Source organism: Leptodactylus fuscus, chromosome 1 (assembly GCF_031893055.1).
Source record: "Leptodactylus fuscus isolate aLepFus1 chromosome 1, aLepFus1.hap2, whole genome shotgun sequence".
Classification (NCBI taxonomy): domain Eukaryota; kingdom Metazoa; phylum Chordata; class Amphibia; order Anura; family Leptodactylidae; genus Leptodactylus; species Leptodactylus fuscus.
The window spans coordinates 131122601-131133031 of NC_134265.1; positions in this window are offsets into that span (position 1 = coordinate 131122601).

Sequence of the window (10431 nt, forward strand, 5' to 3'; positions counted from 1 at the left end):
GGGGATATAGCAAGACAACATAAGTACATCCAACAAAAATCATAGTGAAAGGTATTTCCACAGGGTGCCCAAATTTTTAGATATTTGTCATGGGATCTCTCTTTCCAACTAATCAGTTCTTCAAATCTGGCGATTTGATGCATTTTTTCGAGCCACAAAGCTACAGGTGGAATGTCAGATTTCAACCAATAGAGCGGTATCAATTGTTTAGCTCCTTCTACTAGATGAGTCAAAAGATTCTCTTTCAATTTAACACCTGGGGATAATGGCTTCGACAAGAGAACAAATTCTGGAGTCAGCACATAGTTCGACTTCAAAATGTGATTGATCTGGGACTGAATATCTTTCCAATAAACCTGTATGAGGTCACATGTCCACCAGATATGCAGCATGGATCCCGTTTGTTTCTTACATCTCCAGCATAAATCAGTGTCAGAAAGTTTCCTATGTCGAAGCCATTCTGGTGTTTTATACCAACGAGAAAGAACTTTAAAATGTAGTTCTTGCTGCCTTACGCATGTAGAAAAACCATTGGAGTTTCTGAGGATCAAAGCTGTATCTTCCTCTGTCAATTCAATATTTAATTCTTTCTCCCAAGAGGAGATATAGAGAGGTTTGGAAGGGGAGCTAGAGTCGTAGAGAATGGACTTACACCTCGAGATAGAGCGTTTTATGGGATCAGTGGAGTTTAATATAGTTTCAAATGGTGTTAGCGCCCTCTTAGAGGGAGCATCCAATGTGAGTTTCTGAATAATCATTTGGAAGTGCGCATAGTGTAAAAAATTCAAATGTTTCGGCGTCAGTAAAGATTGTAGCTTATGAAAAGAGAGTGGTTTTCCATTTTCTGTCAAATCTCGAAGCGTAAGTCCCTCCAACAGATTCCAGAAATCCATAGTGTGTGCGCCATGTGGCAAAACTATATAGGGTATTACAATAGCTGGTGTTAAGGGGGAGGGGGGAGAAGAGAGAGCCACCTTGTGTCGAAGCCAGGTTTCGCATGGCCCTTTTAGTAAAGGGTCAAAGTTTTGCTTTTTCAGGGTATTTGCATCTACAGTCCATAGATACTTAAGAAAATTTGTGCCATGCACACCTTTAGACCAAGTCGAACATGTATCATCTTTCAATGGGGAGAGATAAGAAAGCCACCTGTTTAACTGAATGGCGTTATAATATTTCAGCACGTCAGGGGCGGCTATGCCACCATCAGATTTACTCCTAACTAGGGTCTGATAAGCTAGTCTTGGAGGCCTATGGGACCAAATGAAAGCAGTGAACATTCTTTTCAAGGAGAGAAAGTAGGATGTCGGCGGAGATATAGGTAACATCTGCATAATATAAAGTATTTTAGGTAAGATGTACGTTTGGAGAAGGTTTCTCCTGCCTAGCCAGGACAGGTACGGGAAGTCATATGATTTGAGAAGACGCTTGATCTCTGCAAGCAAAGGGACATAGTTTTTTTCATAAACCAAGTCTAAAGAACTAGGGAGGTTAACACCTAAGTATTTAATTGTTTGTCGTTTCCACAAATATGGAGAAGAGGCTTCCAATATGGATGCTTTGCTTTGAGGCAGAGAGACGTTCAGTATCTCTGATTTAGAGACATTGATCCTATAGTTGGATAGAGAGCCATAATAATGTAATAGATCTGTGAGGACTGGGAGACCAACTGCTGGATTTGAAACTAGAAACAGAACATCGTCTGCAAATGCTACAGACGACACTGTTTTGCCATATGCATGGAAACCATGAATATCAGGGTGTTGCCTTACTGCTTGCAACATTGTCTCCAGCGGTAGTATGAATAAGGACGGGGACAGGGGGCAACCCTGCCTCGTACCGTTGGATATGTTAAAATAATCTGAGAGGGCACCATTAACTTTAATCCTGGCATGGGGTTGGGAGTATAACGTAAATACAGCTGTAACAAGTCGTGAGGGAAAGCCAAAGGCCTTTAATGAGGCTTCCATATAGGTCCAGTCCACTCGGTCAAATGCTTTTTCTGCATCAACTCCAAGTAGCACTAAAGGAGACCGAGTGGACTGGGCCAAATCTATGGCATGAAGAAGGCGAATAGTATTGTCTTTCCCCTCCCTACCCTTTACAAAACCTGACTGTTCGCAATGAAGGAGTTTGGGCATGACATCTCTCAACCGCAAAGCAAGCAACTTTGCCCAAATTTTTAAATCATTATTCAGTAGAGATATAGGTCTATAGTTGCTGCAAGACGTTGGATCTCTGCCCTCTTTATGAATTAAAGTTATATGGGCTTCCTGTGTTTGTCTCTGCATGGGGCGTCCTTCTAATAAAGCATTGCAAAACCTAGTAAGAGGGGGAAGAAGCTGAGCTTGAAAAGTGGTATAGTACAAAATCGGGAGCCCATCAGGTCCGGGGCTTTTGCCTGCTGGGAAACTACGAATAGTCTTCCAGACTTCCTCTTCAGATATGGGGGAAAGAAGAGAGGAACATTCTTCCTCTGTCAATTTTGGAAGAGCTAAATGACTTAAAAACTCCTGTATTTTGCGTTGTTTTTCCTGTAAGGGCAACGTAGATTCCTCTTGTCCCAAGTTATACAAGGCAGAGTAATAAGAATGGAATGATTTAGCTATATTCTCAGTGTCACTATCTAGTGTTCCAGCAGAATTTCTTATAGAAGCTATATAGGATTTCGCTCTCTCCTTTTTTAGCATAGCTGACATAAGCTTACCTCCTTTATTTCCATGTGAATACAATTTCACCTTAGAATAAAGGAGTTGTTTAGCTGAAGATTGGTTCAGAACCGCTTTCAACTTTTCTCGCAGTGCAATTAGATCAGCATGTGAAGCTGTAGCTGACGAACGTTTATGTAGTCTCTCTAGTATATAAATTTGGGACAAGAGGGAGTCCACTGTCTGTTGTTTTTCTTTCTTTTTTGCTGTGGCCTTAGCGATCAAAAGTCCTCTAACAAAGGATTTATGGGCTTCCCAGGATAAGGAAGGGGGAGTCTCAGGAGTTTCATTTCTAACAAAAAAGTCATTTAACGCTGTTGCTACAGAGTCCTTGACATCTCTGTGGCTTAGCAATGTTTCATTAAGTCTCCAATTCCAGGCTCTCGGTGTCATTTCAGGGAGTCTTATAGTAGTCGAGATCGGGGCATGATCGGAAACGCTAATGCATGAGATGGAAGAATGTGTCACCAAAGGCAACAAGGACTTGGAACAAAAAATATAGTCCAAACGTTGGTACGTCTGGTGAGGGAAAGAGAAGAAAGAATAATCCTTCTGAGTGGGGTGAAGAGATCTCCATGAGTCAATCAAGTTCAGATTTTGTAACTGCTTTTGGATACAACCCAATACTTTATGTGATAAATGCGACTTCCCAGAGGAGGCATCTAATAAAGGATCTAGAGTTACATTTATATCTCCGCCGAGCACTACATCACCTTCCATAAATTGAGAAAGAGTTTGCAAAGTGGCAGAAAGCCATTGGGCTTGAGAGGTATTTGGAGTGTAGATAGATGTGAAAGTGACAGGTCTAGACGCTAACATACCTTTGATAAAGATAAATCTACCCTCAGCATCTCTCAACTGTTGTTTACATGTAAATGGTAGGGTGCGTTTAATTGCTATTGCTACTCCTTTTGAAGAAGAAGAAGAGTGGCAAGAGTAATACCATTGGTCATAAGGTGATTTAGGCAATTTAGGAATGTTACCTTGCTTATAGTGCGTTTCCTGGACATCTGCATCTAGCTTCTTCGCCATACTCAGAAGCCAATGACGTCTATTCGGCGAATTAAGTCCATTCACATTAAAAGATGTGAACTTAAACGATGGCATCGAAGAATTTAGAGCTGGCTTCCTGGCGTCGACACAAGGGGCCATGGCAATGGGATTGAGCCCTCTTTAACTCCTGATAAAGAAATATAAAATAAAAAGGGGGGAGAAAGAAATGTAGGAAGAAAGGGATAAGAGGGGAGGAGGGTAGTCTTAAAAGGGGGTTAGAGAGATATAGGGGTTAGAGAAATTGCAGCGAACAAATTTTGCAATAAAGCAGTCTTGTAGGACACTACTATCAATAAGTAAAAATGAACTATGAGTAGTTTTGTACACTACTACAATCAAATTACAGCAGATTGTAACAAACTCGGGGGTCAAAATATATCCTGATCGGACGTGAACTCAGGCAGCCGCCGTTGTCCAGTGGAAAGAAAATGTGAATAAAGATACTTATTCAGTCGGTACACATGTGTGAAAATAGAAAACTATAAGCTAGGCGAGAACTCAACAAAGAACAATGCATTATTTTAAACTATATAAGACATATAGCAAACTTCGAATCTCAGTAGACTATGATGAGCACAATTGAAGGAAAAACCAAATTCCTAATGTCTAGGAACCAAAGGGAACTAAGGCTCCATTACGTATGACGGTTTGAACCAGTATGTTAGTATCACAACAGTTCAAAATATGTCCAATGTGGCTGGAGATAGTAGGCACTCACAGGAACAATGGAGTGTAAGTTTCTCATAGTAAGCTCTGTGTTAGGAGTATTTAGGTTCATTACTTTCTATTTTTCTTACCTGGGGAGTTTTTGGCTGCACAGTGTCTGGGGTGGCATCCTGGCGCTGCGGGGTTGTCCTGTCGTGGGTATTGGTGCACACCTTCTGACTTGCACGTGCGCACTGATGGTAGGCAGCTTTATCTCCTGGTTGATTAGTCTGTCCTCCCATTTGCACCTGGGAGGAGTGGTCTCTACTCTGTATTTAAACCCATGCCTCCCATGGTTCTGTGCTGAGTGTCGCTTTTACAGAGCTAGGCCTTAGCAGGAGGAGTAGGTGGTGTTCTGGGATAGAGGAAGTTCCGTGGTTGATTTTTGGGAGGTTTGGGTGAACAAGTTGGTTTGTGTGTTTTCCCTTCTGTGTTCACCAACCCTACCTCTGTGTGTTATTGACTGTGTGAGTGAATTGCCTTATCCTTTGATTTCTACTCAGTTTCCCTGTGTTTGTTTCCTAGTGTAAGGTTCCTTCCCATATTGGTTTGGGGGAATCCTTTCCCACATTTTTCCTGTGTGCTGCTTGTGCTGTTAGTCAGCGCACACCCTTGTCAGTCCCTGTCAGTAGCAGCTTCACTTGTTCGTTAGGGGTGACCCCCTTTAGTCTCCAGTCCCTAGAGATCTTATAGGGCATTCCTTCTCCCACTTCCCTCTAGGCCTACGGTATCAGTGAGAGAGGAGCTGTCGGGGTCAGGCTTAGCCTGAGAACAGCCGACCCACACCCGTGAGGCAGGGACCGGGATAGCTAGTGGGAGTAGTGCAGGGCGAGATTCCCTACTGCTATTCCTTAGCCCCGTTGCAGCTACCTGGACTGACATAACACTCTGCCTATGTTTCAAAATATTTTTCCTTGCTTTCGGAGTGCGGTGTTTTTGAGCTCCCAGATCTAGAGGAGGTAATTGAGGTGGTAAGTCCAGATTGCTAGATGGTAGCCATGACGGAATCTCTAGGGGATCTATGTCTAGCAAAGTCCAAACTTGTGGGAGATCAACAGGTGAATGAACAGTAACACGCTTATTGCCATGTAGTATAGCTAGACCAAAAGGATACAGCCAAGCATACTTGATTCCCCTAGCGCGGAGCACTTCAAGCAAAGGTCTCAGCAATCTCCTCTTAGCCAAAATAGAGGGTGCCACATCTTGAAAAATGGAGATCTCATGTCCATCTATTTCCATGCGGTCTTTCTCTCGAGCCGCGGTCAATATAGCACTAGTATCAACATACGACAGAAGGCCGCATATAACGTCCCGTGGGGGCTCACCTTGACGGGGTTTTGGGCGCACTGCTCGGTGAATCCTTTCTATCACTATTTTTTCGGCGCGTTCAGGGCCCAAAAGATCCGAAAACAAAGACATCGCCACCTGGTGGAGGGAGTCCGCATCAACCGACTCAGGTAAGTCCTTCAGTCTAATATTACGCCTCCTATTCCTGTTCTCTTGATCTTCAATGAGCGACATTGATTTGTCCAATAAATCTCCATGATACCTAAGATGGTCGTTCACAGAGTCTGCATGTGATTGCACAGAGGTATATGCTTTCTCCAAGGCAGTTAGCCTGAGACCTGCTGTGACCATGTCCGCTCGCATCTCCTTCAATTCAAGTAATATTGGCGAGAGTGCACTGGCCAGTGTTTTCTGAAAAAAAGTACGAGTAAGTAGTACTTCACCCTCATCTGTCGGAGCCCCCTCCGTCTCGCTTTCTCCATCTGAGTCTCCCATGGTGTCCCGTGCGGCCGAGGACGCCGGCGCCATCTTGGGAGAAGGCCTGGGTGAAGCGGAGGTCTTCTTTCTGGCAAAACGCTGCAGGTCTCCGTGCAGTTTCAGAGCCTTAGGCGTGCTCGGAGGGTCTCTGGATCTATCTCTGCCTGTTCTCACCATTTTGGCGACTGGTATCTGCTGTTATAGCGGCCTTCTGGTTCACACTAGTCAGGGCTTCACTGAGATGCGTCCGCCATCTTACTCGGTCAGGCCACGCCCCTCCTTAGCAGTGGTTTTCTAGCAGCTATTTTACCATGAAGGCCTGCTGCACAAAGTCTCCTCTTAACAGTTGTTGTAGAGATGTGTCTGCTGCTAGAACTCTGTGTGGCATTGACCTGGTCTCTAATCTGAGCTGCTGTTAACCTGCGATTTCTGAGGCTGGTGACTCGAATGAACTTATCCTCCTCAGCAGATGTGACTCTTGGTCTTCCTTTTCTGGGGAGCTCCTCATGTGAGCCAGTTTCTTGGTAGCGTTTGATGGTTTTTGCAACTGCACTTGGGGACACTTTCAAAGTTTTCCCAATTGTTTGGACTGACTGACCTTCATTTCTTAAAGTAATGATGGACACTCGTTTTTCTTTATTTAGAATTTGTATTATGGCAAGAAAAAAGCAGCTAACAGTCAATTCAGTAGGACTATCAGCTGTGTATCCACCTGACTTCTGCACAACACAACGGATGGTCCCAACCCCATTTATAAGGCAAGAAATCCCACTTATTAAACCTGACAGGACACACCTGTGATGTGAAAACCATTTCAGGTGACTACCTCTTGAAGCTCATCAAGAGAATGCCAAGAGTGTGCAAAGCAGTAATTAAAGCAAAAGGTGGCTAATTTGAAGAACCTAAACTATAAGACATATTTTCTGTTGTTTCACACTTTTTGTGGTAAGTATATAATTCCACATGTGATAATTCATAGTTTTGATGCCTTCAGTGTAAATCTATAATTGTCATAGTCATGAAAATACAGAAAACTCTTTGAATGAGAAGGTGTGTCTGTACTGTAGGTACCCACAAAATACAAGGTCTTGCAAAGCGACATAAAAATAAAATGTGAAAAGTTATGAAAGTGGGAAAGCAGACAGGGATACAATGCTAGTAGTTTAAGACTAAAATATGATAGATCACTAAAAGGGTTCAAATGCACATAAGACATGGAACTCGTGTGTCAGTAATATTTATTCGAGTAAAAAACTGCAAAAAAAATATTTTCATGAGGTTTTTGCAATTATTTTGTGAATGATGTTACAGTTATTAGGTTAAAAAAAAAATCTTAAAAATAAAATTAAGTTCCACTATAGTACTTCACTGTATGATCATTTAATTTAATATACTTCTGTACGACAATGATAAAAACTGCGTTTGGGTGACTTTCCTCTAGGCCTCGTCTATACAGCGTTCACTTTGCAGCCAAGATGACATTTCACCTGTATTCTAATGGTAGGTTCAATTTCAAGATCAAATTTATTTATTTTTTTTACATTTTAACCCTTTAAAAAAAATGCAAACCTATGCAAAAAAAAAAAAAAAAAAATTAAAAAAAAAATCTTAGAGCTGCAATATTCTGACACTTGTAACTTTTTTATATTTCCAAGTACATAGGCATAAGGAGTCTTTTTTTTGTGGGGCCAGATGTACTTTTTAGTTATACCATTTTGGGTAATGTCTATTGCATTGATCACTTTTTATGAGAGGCAAAGCCGCAAAAATTAGGAATTAGTCCTACCAGTGTTTGGTTTTCCAGAAGTCCAACATGCTAGCACCACAGAAGGAGTTACCACTTAAGAAACTTGTAGAAACAGGAAGACAGATTAAAAAAAACCCAACCCTCCAATACCAGTGGTTTTCCAATTACTACACCAAGATAGATGCAACTCAGTTTTATTTACCTCTGCACATGTTACATCATACATATAGCGTAATGGAGGGTATGCAACGGTGCGGTCATGATGGAGTTCAGGAAAACCAATTACAAGTAGGACCGATTCCTACTTCCCTGGATGTCCCTCGTGACAGAACCACAAGAGCAGTACCAAATAAGAATTCTTTACTGCTTGGAGGACTTTACATCCAAACCCAGTATCAGTGTTTGACAGAATGTCCAGTCTGTAACATTCAAAGAAAGTATGGAAACTAGACCAAGTTACAGCTTGGAAAACTGAAGCTTGTCTTTTCTCCGCCCGAGAGGATGTAGTCGCTCTTGTAGAATGAGTCTTAATTCCTATTTGTGAATTAAGTCCCTGGGAACTGTAAGTGACCTGGATAGTATTTTGTAGCCATCTTTCTAGGGAAGCTTTTGATGCCTCTTTACTTTTATTGGGGCCTCCAATAACAAAAAGTTTCTTTCTTTCCTCACTAATCACTGGTTAGAAGGATCATGGGCCAAAGACCTAATGGCTGGACAAAGTCAGAGTTGCAGGATATTTTTATTTTATTCAAATAAGGATAAAATGTAGAAATTTTAAAAACTTTACAAATACTTTTATTAAACCTCTACAAAAACAAAAATGGTATTTTAAAAAATCTACAACATTTTGCCATTAGAAGTAGTTCTGACCTTGTGCTTCAGGTCACCATTTTGCTGCAGAATTGCACAGGAGATGACAAACTGATAACTGAGAAGAGAAAAAAAAAAAAGCAGTGCCAAGAGCTAATAGTGTGATACTGTAGCCGATATGGAAATAATTCCACCAATATTAATTTATGGCCCACCTTCTGTGGTTGTGACAATAGTTCACAACCACTATGTAGACATGTAAGTGAGGAACCTCCAGGGTGGAGGAGGAACCTCTTCAAGTGAAGGTACCCCAGTAAGCAGCAGCCAAACCTGTTACGCCGTATATTTGGTTTAGGCATCTGGAACATTCAATGGACAAGGAAAATGGTAGGGGGCATGCTGGTCCAAGTCTATTCTTCATCACTCAAAGTGGTTCATGTTAATCACCCTTTTTAAGTATGTACATCATGTACACACTTGAAAAAGGGTGATTAACCAGAAACGCGTCGTGTGTTGAAGAACAGACTTGGACCAGCATGCCCCCTGCCTCCTTTTTCCTTGTCCATTGAACTGATAACGGAATATTTTTTCGGCCGAGACCAACTGTTGTGGTAAAGCTGCACATTTCGTGATGCATAATAACACATCAAGTGGTATATAAGCTTTGTGTGTGTCTTAAGGGGGAGGGGGGCACATCTGATTTGGAAGGCAACTAAATTTGCTGCTGAGACTGAATTGCATCAATTTCTTACCAGCTGGTGCACACAATGTATGAGCTCCCAACTGACCTGAAGCCCCAATATTTTGCATAATATTTAGTTAAGTCCCTTTCACTATCCTTTGATCCCACCGTCATACAAGCCTTCATGTTTCTCTTGACTATCTAAAGATGTCACAACTCTTCCTTGGACACAGTTTTCCCACTATCTCTGTAAAGGTGGATTCATGAATGTGGGCCTTATTGGAAGTCAGCAAGGCCTGCAGTGCCTTAGAGCTACTGTGTGCCTCCACCATTTTGTAACTTATCCTTTTTTTGCGTTCACATGCCACAGTTTTGCCTCAAATGGACTGGCAGTAATGATTGGGGTTGAGCCGATCTTGAGATTTCAGGATCGTTTTTAAAATCCGATTTCCGATCATTTTCCATTCGAACCCGATCCCAATGCAAGTCAATGGGATTTTTAAAATAATCGAAGATCGGATTTTAAAAACTATCCTATTGACTACACAGCATGGAGTCTAAAAATTTAACACTTTAATTTTCAGACTCCACACTATGTAGTGAGTAAAAAAACAAAACAAACCCCTGCTACTTAGTCCGCCCTGGTGTCCACTTACCTGCAAATATCGCTGCTGCTCCCCGCCTCCCAGGTTAGTGTTACAAACCTAAGAAGAAGGCAGGACTTGTGGCTTAGGAGAGTGTGGGCGGGTAGACGTGAGTGCATCACTCACGTCTCCCCTCCCAGTACCTGCCCACACTCTCCTAAGCCACAAGCCCTGCAGCCTTCTTAAGTCTGTAACACTAACCTGGGAGGCGGGGGCAGCGAGGCGAGAACAGCAGCAAGAACAGCAGGGAGCGACAGCGATCTGTGCAGGTAAGTATTAGCTACTAGAGATGATAGCTAGGCTAGCACACACCCATTAGAA